The sequence below is a fragment of the Pelodiscus sinensis genome, chromosome 4, assembly GCF_052426305.1.
Source record: "Pelodiscus sinensis isolate ZL-2025 chromosome 4, ASM5242630v1, whole genome shotgun sequence".
Taxonomy (NCBI): Eukaryota; Metazoa; Chordata; order Testudines; family Trionychidae; genus Pelodiscus; species Pelodiscus sinensis.
In genome coordinates this window covers 79044954-79060723 of record NC_143055.1, presented here as the reverse complement: position 1 = coordinate 79060723, position 15770 = coordinate 79044954, and the positions used below count along the sequence as shown (strand labels likewise).

General features: G+C 43.5%; 1 long non-coding RNA gene across 1 annotated transcript in view; it reads left to right on the top strand.

Moving 5' to 3' along the window:
- LOC112545227 (uncharacterized) overlaps positions 1–11267 on the top strand; it is a 115436-nt gene extending 104169 nt beyond the window's left edge. The window contains exon 4 of the long non-coding RNA XR_012904176.2: positions 10296–11267. This is a non-coding gene — a long non-coding RNA (uncharacterized LOC112545227). The remainder of the gene's footprint in view (positions 1–10295) is intronic.
- Positions 11268–15770: the final 4503 nt, after the last annotated feature.

Sequence of the window (15770 nt, the reverse complement as noted above, 5' to 3'; positions counted from 1 at the left end):
AGTGGCAATTTAAAAGGACCAAGGCTCTGGACACTCCAACTACAGACTTGGGGCAGCTGCCTCCTTTGCCCTCCTTGTTGGCAGCCGTGGCACAATCCTACAAGGTTTTGAATATCCTGGCACAATCCTACAAGGTTTTGAATATCCTCGTTTCTGTGGTGGTCAGGATTTTGCAGGATTGGCCTGTGCCTTGCAAGACTGAGCCCTGAATTTGCTTCTCCCTATGATGCTGACAAACCAAGTTGTCAGCAACTTGATGAGCCTGACAAGCCAATATTTGTGTTCCCTCTTGCCATGAGCAGCTGTATTGTGAGCCTCTGTGACTGCGTGAATGGCCACACAGGAGTGGGACATTAGTGTGCAGGGCTGCTCCTCTCCAGAAATTGCTTTACTCCTCCTAAAAAAGGTGACTCTTCATAGAAGTGTAGGACTTGGAAGGGACCTTAATAGGCCATCTAGTCCAGTCCTTTGCATTCAAGGCGGGACTAGGTACTAACCAGATCAGCTGTTCTCAAACTATAGGGTGGGCATGGAAATGTGTCAAGAGGGTCACAAGCTGTGTACTTCTGTTTTTTTTTTACAGAGTTCTGGCTGTCAGCCCCAGGTGACTGGGGCTCCTGCAGAAGGGCCCTGTCACCCAGGCTCAAGCTCTTCCCCCTCTTCACAAAATCCCTTACCTGGAAGTGGTGGGGTGTCTACCATCAGCCATGGCATGACAGCAATAGGAGTGACAGAAGCTCCCTACAAGGGAGGGCTACTGGAACTTGAACCATGATCATAGCCTGCATATTGTCCCTTCCCTTCTGAGGCCTTGTCTTCCACTTACTCTGCTTCTTCCCCCTAGTGTTTGCCCTTTGACTGATGAAAAATTGGAAGGGCATAGCTGTCCCACTTTTTAAAAGGGATGGTGCCTTGGCCCTCTAGGTCCCTCATTCCACTCTCCGCCCAGGCAGCTCTGCTGTCAGAGCTGGGTGGCAGTATAGGAAATTGGGGGATATGACAAATGACTACAGATACAAAGAAAGGGGGACCCCAATCTAATACATTTGAGGACAACTAAATTAGATCATTCCTGACAGGTTTTTAAGCACAGGAGTTACCACATCCTCCCCAGGCAATTATTTCTGGTATTTAACTATTCTGACAGTTAGGAAGCTTTTCCTAATTTCCAACCTAAATCACCTTTGCTGCAATTGAAGCCCATTGCTTCTTGGTCCTGTCCTCATAGATTAACAAGAGCAATTCTTCACTTTCCCCCTTGTAACAACCTTTTATGTACTTGAAAACTGTTCATGTTCCTTCTTTCTCTTCCCGTGCCCTGGTTAATATATAATTAAAGTAGAACACTTCACAGTACTAGGTCACACTGCCACTCATTTCTTAAAAGGAGAAAAGGGATTTGACCCAGCACCTCCTTGCCTTTTTACCCAAAGCAGAGAACTACAGAGGGAGTCACAAGGACTCAGTAGCCTAATTTTCATTTCATATTTACTGAACGTGGCCAGCCATCAACAGAAGAACCTGAAGGAGCACCCATCTCCTACCTGCTAGGCCAGCACTTACACCATGCTTTGGAGAAGCAAGAGATCAACATTCAAATCCCTTCTTAGGGAGCATAAACAGGATTTGAACCAGCATTGGCACTGCTCTACAAGCAAGCACACAGACCCTGGACTACAGGAAAGCACACAAGGCAATTGTGGCTAATGACTAATTATTTAATGACAGTGGGCCATCCTCAAAAGTAAACATTGAGGCTATGTCTACATTGCAGGCTTCTTGTGCAAGAACTGTTTTGTGCAAGAGTTATTGTGCAAAAGGTCTTGCGCAAGAGTGTGTCCACACTGGCATATGCCTCTCATGTGCGAGAAGCCCTGTTTTCTGACGCTTAACTGTAAATTTACTTGCGCAAGAACATGTGTGCGGTGTAGACACTCTGCAAGTTTTTGCATAAGAACTGCTGCTCTTGCGCAAAAAGCCTGCAATGTAGACGTAGCCTGAGGAGGTCAACACATTGAAATACCTCCTAGCCCAGCTCTTCACTTGAGAAGTAAGAGACCAACAAACAAGAAGGGGAACTGAATCCCAACTTCCCACCTGCTGGGCAGACACCCAACCAGTAAGCTACACAGGGCTGTTTGTTGGTGCTTTGGCCCAATAAATAGGTACTGAAAGTGGAGCAGCTTCAGCAAAAAAAAGAGCAAGGGAGGCTCCAGGTCAGAATAGTGTCTAGTCCAGCACTTAGGCCATTCTCTTGTGAGGTAAGAGATTAAGGTTTGAATCCCATCTCAGTAAGCATAAATGGGGATTTGAACCCCAAGCTACCAGACCCAGCCTCCAGAGACCACCTCTTAGCACAGCAGCCAAATTTTCAAAACCCTAAACCTCAGACTGCCAACTGCTGGGCGTAGCTGACATAGGACAGCTCACCTGATAATTGCTGTCTTCTGTCCATTGCCTTTGAAGCATCTTGCATTGGCCACTGCTAGATGATGGGCGACTGGGCTAGCAGGATCATTGGTCTGACGCTGCCTGGCTATTCATACTGTGTTAATTTCCCCCTTGCCTCATGAGAAGGGACTTGAAGAGGGCTCATCTGCTGCCCAGGTGAATGTCCTAATCATTGGGTCATGGCTACCGTGATGAGGATCCCACAGTGTTACCTGTTGAAGCTGTTTCACTTTCATTAACTAGTATTCGAGTGAGGTGGGCCATGAGTGGCCCTTTCTAGGCCAGTGATGGGGCTTATCTGGTGTGTTAGGGGAGCTGCTGGGTCAAATCCACTTTCTGCTCCCTGAAAAGGGCACGTGGGTAGAGGGATGTGCTGCAGCCCATGTGTGTGCCTGAGTTCTACAGCTAGCGATGGTGATGGAGGGTGAGGACCTCTTGCCTGTTGAAGCTGTTACACTTTAGTTAAATATGATTTGGGCAGCACCACTAACTCTGCACTTGGTACTCCAGCAGTTAGACTGTCTACCTTGCTTAGTGATGCTGTGGGTTTGAATTCCCTCTGCCTGCCTTAAGAAGGGCTTCAGAAGGGTTTCATACACAGTTGTGCTGCATATGCCCTGGGCAATGTGGGGCTTGCTTCCCTCTTATCTGTGGAAGCTGTTTAATTAATGTGGGTCAGGCCAGGTGTTGTTTCTGACTTCCTCTGTAGCCCAGAGGTTTGGCTTGGGGTTTGGTCTGTCCTAGTACCTGCCTCTGCCCTTTAACAGGCTTGGGCTTGCTACTGTCTTGTCTGTTAAAGCTGCTCTGCTTGAGTTAAATGTGTTTTGGGACAGGTTCACAGCTACCCTCACTCTCCAGTCTGATCGCTTAAACAAGACAGCCAGAGACTGGAGGCATTTCACATGCGCTGCAAACAGTGACTGATGGGCATTTTTATCAATAATATGGATATACTATTGAGAACTGGCCTCAAGAGGATTGATGTGCTCATTGGTCACTACCAGCTGGAACTCTTTGGTCTTATAACCTGCCTCAGAGATAAAGTCCCTTCACATTGAGCCCTGAAGATTGGACTTAAGGTCATGGACAGGTGGCAGCCCTGTGGTCCTCCAGGATTAATTTGGCTGTACTAGATCAGCAACAACTTTGTGGAGCTTTTAAATGCCTGGAATCAAGTCATGCAATGTGGCTATGGACATTCAGCACTATGGACCCACACTGCCGAGCATGTTGTTAAGAAAGAGCCCTCAGGTACACTGACAGATTCACAGCACTTTCAAGCAAGTGCTTTCAAGCAAAGCATGAGTTGTTTTAAGGCTTTGCATGAGAAACCCCCCCATTTCCAGACAGTTTCAAACTTTCATCTGTTGTGGTTTGATAGTGTGGATTCATTATAACATGAAATGTAAGGTAGAGATGTTAGTGTAAAGTCTGTATCAGAGTCAGCAAGGGGAGGTGGGAGCCAGTGCCTATGGGGAGCAATTCTCACATAACAAATTCCTTGAGTCAGCAGCTTACAGGGATAGGGAGGCGGTCTCTAACCAGGATTATATTTCAGAATGAGTGGGAAAGGATGGGGAAAAGGGAAGATAACATGGAGTTATACACAGTGGCATTCATTAGAAGTTACATTTTTGGTGCAACTGCATGTTTATCTATCCCAAGAAGGGAGGAAGAAAACATGTGAATAAATAAATAGGGGCAGTGTCTGCCCATGCTGTACCCCCATCATGCCTATCCCTGACTTAAAAGGACAACATCTCTTTTCTTCAGCTAAAGAAACTCATTTGTCCAGCTTTCTTTACTCCTGACTATTTGGTGAACTAGTTTTAAGATGACCTTTTACAAAAATCAATACCTCAGTAAAATATAAAATGCTTTCTTATGCCTAATATAGTTGGAAACATATTTTTAACAGAACCATATGGTGAAATTTTATGAACATGTCAATTGTTATGGAGATCACACACAATAAATTAATGTTCCCGTTTTCTAAAAGCAATGAACATTGTTCTGAGTGAACTAAACCTTTCTGACTGATAACTTAAAATGTCTTTGTTTCAGTGCATAAAACATGTAGTAATCTGGAATGTTTGCTTTATGAAGGTTTAAGAATATATTTAAAATACGATCAGTGTTTCTAAGCTGATTTTAAGCAAATGTAAAACAGAGACGAGCTGCATCATGTTTTCCATAATATTTAAAGTTGTAGTCAGCAGGACAATGGACTTCCCCTTACTATCAAGTATTTGCAAATAAATCTCTGACAAAGGACAGGGCATATCAACTGTAGTGCTTTTAATTAGGTACCTTCTGCATATCCAGTCTTCACAATCAGACATGGAGTGAAAAAATTGCTCCATTTTCTCTAGAAAGAAATTGTAGAAGAGTTGTTTTTTTTTTATCAAATGTCATTTGGTTTCAGGGCTTTGACTGGAAGGGAGTGAGCAGAAAGAGGCAGGGAAAAGAGGCGGGAAACTGTGGGTGGGGGCAGGGCCTGGGATGAGTGGGCTGAGGCCTTGGGCAGAAGGGGGTGAAGTATGGGCTGATTGTATTTTACACCAATTGTTATAATCAAGCTAATGAAATGTTCATATTTGGCAACTTATTATTTTAAGCAGATGTTGTTGTTTATCACATGAGCTTTCAGTGGTGTTAATTATCATGAGATCAGAATGAAGTCAAAACAACAAATTGATTATGCAAAAGGTAGCTAAGGGATAAAATGTTATTTTAAAGAACTTGAATTGTGAATACTGTTTAAACACTTGCTAGCAGTGAATTGCTTGTGAAAAATCAAATGAGAGGTTGGGTCTTAATATATTTTGATTACAACATTTTATCCTGATATTAAAATTAATTAAGATTCAGCTTGTATTATCTGGACACTAGACTAATGAAAGAATTTACATTTAGCGAAGCTCATTTTGCCTTTTCTGCATGCTTAACCACTATGTTTTCAATTGAATTGAGCTGCAAGAGCTATTAATTTCATTTATTGCATATGCCTTGTGTTCTCATGCTATGCAAATAACATTTTTATCTTTTTGATGGCTTAAACTAGCATGCTTCTGAATCTGTGGTGAGTACTTCTGAAATAATAGGGCTATGATATTAATTACATGAATAAGAAAGTGGCCTAGATTATATTATGCATAATTTACATGTTTACAAATATTGGAATACAAAATAGGACAGGTTTTGCTCCTTCTTTCTTATCTGTTTGAAATTAGGTGATGTGTACAGTAGTGTTATTTTTTAATAGTGTTACAGATTAGTTTTCTCCCCCACTCTCCAGTGTTCTCAAATTATGGGAAAGTCAGATCTTCTCAACATCCAGCTTCTTCATGTTTGACCAAAACAAACCCAGACTATTAAAGAAATTTTTGACATTTCTTTGTATGTATTGGCATCACAGGGTGAAATGCTTTAGACAGGAACCAGCTTCAAAGCTGGTAATAAAACTAAACTTGATATAGCTGGAAAAAGGGATGCCTTATTTTTGCCTGCAGCCCATGTATATGAATTTGATCTCCGACTTCAAAGATACTTAGGGATATGTTGCCAATATTAAAGACTGAGGTTATAAGAAAGAGAGAGAGAGTCTGAGATTGAAGTTACAGTGAATGGTAGCAATAATATAAAGCTTGTAGAAATTACTGATAAATAAATATTCAGCTTTATTACTGTAAGGATTATTGGTTCATTGAAATCCTCTTAGCCAGTCTAAAGATAATTGTTATATGCTAATCTGCCTGGTGTCTAGCTATGACTGAGTTAACTGTTCCTTATTTCTCCTTTTACCTGCCTTTTTTTTTCTTTTGAGTGTTTTGCCACTAAAGGGAGTAGTTTAAAAAGAAACACAAAAAGTTTTGGGGATTTTATTTGGAAAAACTGAAACATTATGAAAAAACTAAGTTTAGGCAGAAAATGGTCTTTGTGAAAAACAGAATATTTCTAATAAAAGTACTTTATTTTGCTCTAATACTCATCAGCTTTCACACAACAGGTTTTAAATAACAATTAATGAATCTAATGTCTTAGAAATATACTTGCTACACCTTATTTAAAACAATGCTTTTTTAAAAAATGGGTGATAGGAAATATTTGACTTTTCTTTCGATTCTACTTCTACATCTTCCCTGCTACTCAGTACTGTTTTGTACTTCTATATCACCTTGCATTCTTTATTTTGACATTTTCCTAGGATAAGTAACTGGCTGCAAGAGTAGATAGTCTTCATTTGGTAGTTAATTCTTCCGGAAAAGCCCTGGGCCAAGGTACTTAATACCATTATCATCTTTTTTTTTAATGCAGCTCCCAAAATAATCTTTTATTAGTTTCCTTAGGTGCTGTGTTTCCCACACAATGTTAGGAGGACAATCTAGTTTCAATGATGCTCCTGTCATATAGGCCATTTTTAGAGAATTAAACCCTTATGTAACAGTAATTTATTACTACTTTCTGTGTGTAAAATTCTTTCGTGGTTATTAGGCCTTTAATTTTCTACCTCTTAATTAATGGCTTTTATCTTACACTGTTCATTACTGTTGTTTATTTTTAGTACTTTCTGAATTATTTTTCCAGTACAACTGGTATTCATGTCATTGGTTTTCTCTTGGCAAACTTGACCAGTTTTATAATATCAGCAGGAAGAATATATTTTCAGGGGTGTGCGTGCGTGCACATTCATACATGTGACTGCATATACAGACACATTGGAGTAGATGCATAAGGATATTGTCAATGTTTTTTGAAAGATGGTGGATTGACATTTCTAGACTTTTGTCTAGAGATTGCAAATTGTGCCTATAGGGTTTTTTTTTTTTAGGGGGAGGGGGGAGAGGAGGAACAATTAGCTAGGAAATGGACTGAGACCACCAATTTATTGCACATTGACTGCACTGCTGTTGTGCTAACAAGTTTAGTCAACTACCAACCAAATCCAGATTTGAATCTGTAACCCAGAAGTGGATGGCCACACATCCCATTATATTTAGAGACATACAGTCATGGCTTATTGATGACATTAGAAAACAGGAGCTTCAGGGGGTAGCCGAGTTAGTCTGTTACAAAACAAAACAGTAAGCAAATGGTCTGGTAGCACTTTATAGACTAACAAAATGTGTAGATGGTATCATGAGCTTTCGTGGGCACAGCCCACTTCTTCAGATGACCGGAGGAAACTCGAAATAAATAGAAGGGGGGGGGGGGGGCGGGAGGAGAAAGATGTTCTGTCGCCCACCCCCCTATCTCTATGCATAAAGTATCAGGAGAAAGGGTGTTAAACCTGAGTAGATAAAGATCAAAGTCAGAGGATGGATACGTTTCTTCTCAGATATTTTCAGCAATACCAGACAAATGTAAGAAATAATCTTTTAGCCTCTTCTGTTCTCCCTCTCTAGGGTTTCTTAGGGTTTTCTCTGTGGCTTTTAATTTACTTCTCTGTCACAAAGAAAAGATTTCTGATGATTTCCTGGTCCATTTCTCTGAGACTCAGGAGAAGCAAAAAGAGAAAACAGAATAAAAAGCAGACACAGTTCAAAACCTCAGTAAGAAAAGCCAGGAAACCAATAACACTAGGACATATAACAACCACTTTATAATTAAGACTGTTTTGAAGCACTCATGACATATCTACTCTGAACTTATTTCATTATCCCTAGTAAAGGTGTCATTTCACTAACTGAAGCTTTTTCAGAAGTAATGGCTACTTGCACTTCATTAGAGTACAGACGTAAATGTTACAATTCAATATAGGTAGTTATTTCTCATTATGAGAAGTGGAATCAGCAGCTCAAAAATTGACAATCTAGTGAGGCCATCACGCAAGAGACCCTAGCAACAAAACTATTTTCTGCTATGCATCTTTATTTGCTATTTTCCTTCTATTTTCTCCTTTATTAACCTCAGTTTTCACTGACTTATTTTCTTGTATTTATGGCATGTCATTAACACACACTGTACATAAGAAAAATCATGTTGCATCTTGAACAGCTTGAAAAAAATGCCTTCTAATCAGCAACCTATTTCACTGCCTCAAAAGCAGCACAATCAGAGAGAGAGGTTGGGGTCAGGGAAAAAAATGTTAGATGTACGTGAAAAAAATGTTTCTGTACATGACAGCCCTGAAATCATTTGATGGAGAGAAAGCAATTACCAGGGTGAGATACATGTAAACTTTTAAGAATGCTCATTCTTATCTAAACTGTACAGGACATGTGGTTAATCTGAATGTTAATCTAGAGGGGAAAAGGTTAATTGTGAAGAATGCTTATACATTTTGAAGGAGTAATTAAAAGCTAAATTATTATAGATTTTTGATAAAGACACTGCTTTTCATCATCAGAGCTTTGTCTGCAGTCAACAGAAGACACAGTCACAAAGGTCAGGTAGAGAGCAGGAGGCAAATATCGGAATTGCCCTGTATGAATTCTAGAGGATATCATTGTTAAACAGTAGTTTCCTCTGTCAGTACAAAGACAAACAATGGTAGCAGTAGAAGAACAAGGCTGAAAATGCTGTAAAATCCATCTTTACAGAGTCACAGCTTCATGTATGGCTTAGTTGTGCAGGACACTGAGTGCTACTAGAAGGATAAGACAAAGTAGAAATGCCCATGCACAGCATATAAGCCTGACTGAGACCCTCCATGGGGATTTTACTCCTCTTGTTCTGTTGCATGTGAGTTCTACTGTCCTGTAGTAACCTTGTGTGTGTGCCTCAGTTTCCTGGGCACTGCATAAATACCCAGATTGTGATGAGAATTTCGGTGTAACAGCTTCTCTCAGGTACAAAATAGCTGTTGCTTTTTGTGAGCTGAGCCGACAGGGGTGTGTGACCAGGTGACACCTTTGCCTAGAAAGGAGGACAAAGGCTGGAGGAGGGGCTGTCTGCCGAGCTGGGACCAGGCTGCTGGGTGTGTGAGTGAGTCTCCCCTGATATGGTGTGCAGGGAGAGGGTCAAGGCAACTTTGACTTTGGTGACAGTTGTATGGGACACGGAGTGCAAGTAGAAGGAGCACACAAAGTAGAAATGTCAGTGTACTATATATAAGCCTGACTGAGACTCTCAGTCAACACTGGTGAGCATGTGAGTGGTCTCGCTGACTTCTGTGGGATGTCTCCTGTGAGAAAGTGCTTGCCATTGTGAGTCTCTGTTGCACAATGCCCCTTAGTGGTTATTTAATGGTCATTGACGTCTATGGCTTTTATTCCTGTCATATGAGACTCAGGCCCCTGGGTGGCAGCGGTAGAAGTTACTGAAAACCCTAAATATGTCCAGTATGGATGATGATTGTATTGAATGACAGAACTTAACTAGCTATGCCCTGGCTACACCCCTACCCCATTCCCACTACATGCTGGTGTTCAACTCTGTGCAAAGGGGATTGATCATATTGCTGAATACTGTGTATATGTGTCTTTATTCAGAAAACCTCTTTGCATGAGTAAGTGCTAAGGGCCTGATCCAAAGCTCAATGGAAAGTCTCCCACTGAAGCGGGCTTCGGATTAAGCTCTGAAGAGCCTACTTTCCAAAGCTGTTTTAGTATTTAAAGATGCAGACAGGCATCTACTGGGATTTTCAAAAGGCATCTAAATACCTTTAAAAATCTGTCCCTTGATACTAGAACATGTCTTTCTGTACTCCTTCCTGCACTCAACAACCTGCAGGACTGAGGACTAAGGGTATGTCTAGACTGCATCCCTCTGTCAGCAGAGGGATGCAGATTAGGCAGGTCGACATTGCAAATGAGGCAGGGATTTAAATATCCCATGCCTAATTTTCATAAAAATGGCTCTGGCCAACCTGTGATTCTCTGTTTGTTTGTCTCCTTCTACAGGTGGTGCAGGCCATCAACACCATTTTGCTGAACAGGGTCATCAACCTCGGCGATGTGGACACCATCTCCACTGGCTTTGCCGATATAGGTTTCCCCAACTATGGGGGAGAGCGGGGGCTATTAACAGCACCCACATCTCCATCCAGGCCCCGGATCACTGAGCTTCTGTCTACATCAACTGGAAGGAATACTTCTTGATGGTCCTGCGAGCAGTCATTGACCACCAGAGCCAGTTTACAGACATCTATGTTGGGTGATTGGGGAAGGTGCACAACACCCATTTCTTCCGCAACTCAAGCTTGTTCCAGAAGCTGCATGTTGGAACTTTGTTCCCTGACTGCATCATCAGGGTCAGGGATGTGGCCATGCTCACGTGCGTGGTGGGAGATGCGGCCTACCCTCTTTTGCCCTGGCTCATGAAGCCTCACACTGGCCACCTTGACCACTCCAGGGAACAGTACACCACCAGGATCAGAAGGACCTGGTCATTGAGGGCGCCTTTAGGCATCTGAAGACGTGATGCCTCCTCACCCAGCTGGACCTCAGGGAGCAGAACATCCCATAAGTGGTGGCTGTGTGTTGTGTGCTCCACAATATTTAGGAGTGGAAAGGGAGGCATTCCTGCCAGGGTGGGGGGGCAGAGGCTGACTATCAGCAGGGCCTTTGAGCAGTTGCACATGGCTGCCATCCAGCAAGCCCCTCAAGGGGCTGTGCGCATCCAGGAGGCCCTGAAGGAGAGTTTCTTAGAAGGATCCCAGTGACACCCTCTCCTGGGCCTCCTCACTAGGGGCTGGTGCATCACCCCTCTTTGCCTTTCCTCCAACACCCCTTCCTTTTCCCCCTCCCCTGCAGACACAATGAAACAGGCTTTTGTTTGGAAAAAATAAACTCTGTGTTGTTTTTATTTGGGGTGAAAGTAACTGGGAAGGGACTGAGGAAAGAACCTAGGAGAGGAGAGGGAGGAAAGAGAGAAGGGGGGGGATGAGAATCCTGGAGTGGGGAAGAGGGAGGGGGGAGGAAGGGTGAGGAAAGGCTCAGGGTTAGGGCTCGGACTGGCACCTGGCTCTGGGGATCCAACTGCCATGGCTGTGGGGGGCCTTAGTGGCCATGGGAGGAGGGGTTGGGGGTGAAGTGGCAGGAGCAGGAGTGGAGGCAGGAGAAGGCAGCATGCTGGAGACCAGGAATTGCACAGCCGCACACGTGGTGCAATCCTGATCCAGTATCTCCCGCCAGGAGTCTCACCGCAATGTGCTCCCTCTGGAATTCATCCATGGGTCTTCGGCATCTGCAGGTCCCTCGGATTCGGGAGGCTGCCCCAGGTGGTGTCATCTCACAGTTGGTCTGGCTGTGGAGAATAAAGAGAGATGGTCAGTTGTCCCAGGCAACACTGTGCTGGAAGCCTAGCCCTCATCTCTGAGCTGAGAGCAAGAGTTCTCGGCTCAGACGAAGGCAATGTACTTGGAGCAAGGCCATGTGTGCTCTAGCCAGTGAGCCCCTGCCTGCAGGGACCCAGTTGTCCCCGGAGTGGGGGTGGGGGGGAGGAGCCTCACTACCTCCTCCCCCGTCCTGGGGACAAGCAGGCATGTGAAGGTGCCAGTCAGGCAGGGATCCTGCGGGCGGGGGGCGGGGGCTGGGCTTCCCTCCATGCCATGTGCCCGCTGGGTCCAGCAGTGGCAGCATCCTGCAGGGAGAGTACTTGTATCCCTGCCTGCTGGGGGAGGGAGGGACAGGATGTTGGGGGGAGAGGTGTGTGTGAGTGGCAGATGCTCTTGTGCCTCAGCCACGCTGTTCCCAGGAAAGGATGCTGCCCCGTGACTGCTGAGGGTGTGTGTGTGTGTGTGTGTGTGAGGTGTGTGTGTGTGTGTGTGTGTGTGTGTGTGTGTGTGTGTGTGTGTGTGTGTGTCCGTCCATCCGTCCATGACCCAGCATCCTCTTAGTGGTGGCTTGTGGAGGGAAGATGTCCCAGGCTATGTCTAGGTTACACTGATCTATCGGAAAAAGGTACGCAAATCCCATCTACACTGGGCCAAATTTTGGAAAATCCTCCTCTTTCGGAAGATCCCTTCTTCCTCCTGGGAAGAAGAAGAAGACAGGGCCTCCAAAAGAGCGCGTCTGCTCTTCTGCAAAAAAAGTAGATCTAATACTAAGAAACAGCTGGAAGAACAAGAGGAAATATAAAAAAGAAATAATCCCGAGCATCTTGCATCCAACCATTGTGACTGAGGAGAGGGAGTCTGAGCATGTTTAAAAATGTTCATCAAGACATTTTGAAGAGAGACAGGTACATTAGTGTGTGTGTGTGTGTGCGCGCACGCGCGCACACACACACACACACACACACACACACTAGAGGCAGACGTTAGTTTCACTTATATAAGTTTGAAGTAGTTTCACTTTCAGAATTTTGGTCCAGTATATAAGATATTTCCATTTGTATGTCTGACAAGCATTGAAGTTAACTACCTACAGAGAGGTTTTCGCCTGCAAATGCTTGGGCTGTGTCTACACTACAAAGAGAAGTCCGAAAAAGATATAAGCAAATTGTAGTTCACAATTTGCATGTATCTTTTTCTGCTTTTCTTCTGAAAGAGGCTTTTCTGACATTTGGCCTGTCTACACGGGGCCAGATGATGGAAAAAAACCCTCTTTTGGAACATTCCTTCTTTCTTGTGAAACAAGGTTTATAGGGACGCTGACAAAACATGTCTGCTTTTCCAACTTTTTTTTGTAAAAGTGGACTCGTTCCTCTGGTATCCCGGAAAAGCTCTATAGTCTAGAGACGTATCCTCATTCACATATACATTATGGCTACGTCTAGACTGGCATGATTTTCCAGAAATGCTTTTAACGGAAAAGTTTTCCGTTAAAAGCATTTTCGGAAAAGAGCGTCTAGATTGGCAGGACACTTTTCCGCAAAAGCACTTTTTGCGGAAAAGTGTCCATGGCCAATCTAGACGCGCTTTTCCGCAAAAAAGCCCCAATTGCCATTTTCGCGATCGGGGCTTTTTTGCGAAAAAGAAATCTCTGCTGTCTACACTGGCCCTTTTGCGCAAAAGTCTTTCGGAAAAAGACGTTTGCCCAAATGGGAGCAGCATAGTATTTCCGCAAAAAGCACTGATTTCTTACAGTAGGAAGTCAGTGCTTTTGCGGAAATTCAAGCGGCCAGTGTAGACAGCTGGCAACTTTTTCCGGAAAAGCGGCTGATTTTCCAGAAAAACTGGCCAGTCTAGACACAGCCTTAGTGTACAAGCTCAATCTAGCACAGCTATGTCCCCTCTGACGAAAGGTACAGCTCCTGCTTGAAATGTAGCTACAACTCTTAATGGGATCATTATGTGTTAATCATGATTATCAAATGTGAGGGTTTATGAAAAGGAAACCATGTTTGAATAACTGGATGAATTGCAAGAATAGCTGGGCTAGGCATGGTGTGCAGGATTAGGCATCTGTGTGTTTTAAATGAAACAACAAGTTTAAAGAGCAGAATAAAGATTACTAAAATACCTGCAAGAATAACATGCTGGGTAGGCTTCCTGGTACTATCGTTCAAAAAAAGACTAAAGTTAAGTGGCAGCTTAGAGACTGTTTTATTTCATAAATAGCTCCGGCACTCTGAAAAAGAGAAAAAAATCCTGGGAAGCAGCTCAGCCAAATGTTTAATGTCATCCCATCCTGCCCACAGGAGAAAAGCTATGTAAGGGAAGCTCAGTGCTGTAGTATTTGATTGGCATCTCTTTCCTAACTATTACATGGGGGATATTTCTATATAAAAAGAGCTGTGTGATTATGGGGATTTCTGATTATCCTAGCCTGGCAAAGATTCACTGGGCCCCTCTGACAACTTGCTCTTACAGTTTGTTCTGGCATGCATTGTGGTGCACTCTTTTTATATGATCTAAGATGTAATCACTGTTTTAATATGAAAGCTGCACTTTGCAATAATTCAGGCTGATGATTTTATCTCATGCGCTTTTCAATCAATGAACAGTTTGCACACAGCTTGCACAATTGAAATTTGTGCTGACATATTCTAGATCAATTTCCTCCTTCCTTTTGCCCACAGTTATAATGGTTCCACAACTATTAAATGTGTTGTTAGTAATACATTACTTTTCTTCTGAAACAAATAAATCAATCACACAGGTATTACAGATCAATAAAAGGTTATTAAAAAGCAGATCAATCGCTATATTGTACTGACAGTACTAATATTGAGGTTGGTTCACTATTTCCATTATAAACTCCATTTTAGGCTGTTCTAATTCAACTGTAAAAATCCGTTCTAAGTATAAACTTGGCAGAAAACATCTCAGAAATGGAGTGAGTTCTGTGCATGTAAGGGCACATCTCCATACCAGGATTAAACTCGAAATAAGCTACGCAACTTGAGCTACGCTAATTGTGTAGCTTAACTCAAAATAGTTTATTTTGACTTTTGGCACTGTCTACACAGAAGTTATTTTGAAATAGAGCACTCTTCCCCCAACTTCCCTTACTCTTCATACAATGAGGGTTACAGAAGTCAGAGTAAGAAGCCCGTTATTTCAAATTTATTTTGAAATAACGGGCTTGCTGGGTAGACATGCACTACGTTATTTTGGAATAAATGACATCATTCCAAAATAATGTTGCTGGGTAGACAGCATAACTGAGTTTAGTGTTTCAAAACAAACAACTTGTGGTTGGACTATGCCTGCTCACAATTTACTATCTATTTGAGAGAGAGACTCTGTGTGTGTGGCCATCCATGAGTCTGTTCAAGAACTCCTCCTAAATAAGAGCTAGTGTGTAGCTTCCTCTTTTCAGAACTGAAAGCAAGGTCAGGCTTTGGTTGTGCCAGAACAATGGGATGTTTCTCATAAATAGGAAATGTTTAGAATAGGATTGTTTCTCATAAAACAGAAAGGGAAGGGTCTGCTAGTGGGCACAATTCTACTGAGGAATGGCCATGGGGGGAAAGGCGCACTGATAAGAGAGAGGCCAGCTGGGGGTGAGGCTCTGGATGTTGCCGACCACCACATTGGGGTAAAGTTCCCATGTTGGTGAGCCACTGCTCAGGCAGTGTGGCCACCACCTGGCCAGTGCAGCCCCTGGGAAGCTACCAGCTGCCTAGGCAGTGCAGCTTCTGCTACCCTGGCCAGCCCTGATCCCCACAAACCCATCCTCATGCCCTGCACCCCACATTCCTGATGAGGCACCCTCAACTGTCTTCTGCCATCTCCCACCTCCTGCCCTGAGGCCCCCCCACCTCTTAAACCCTTTTCCTGACTCCTTCAATCTGCACCCCCTGCCCTCAGCCCCCCCACACCTTTCAACCCCCTGCCCTGACTCATGCACCCCAAACTCTGCTCTGACTTCTACACTCCCTACCTTCTGTCCTGAGCCCCTCCTCATCCCCAATACAGCCACTATAGGACTGCTATACTCCTTCCAAACTTTTAGGGAGGAATAAATGGCAAGGGGTGTGCAAATAGG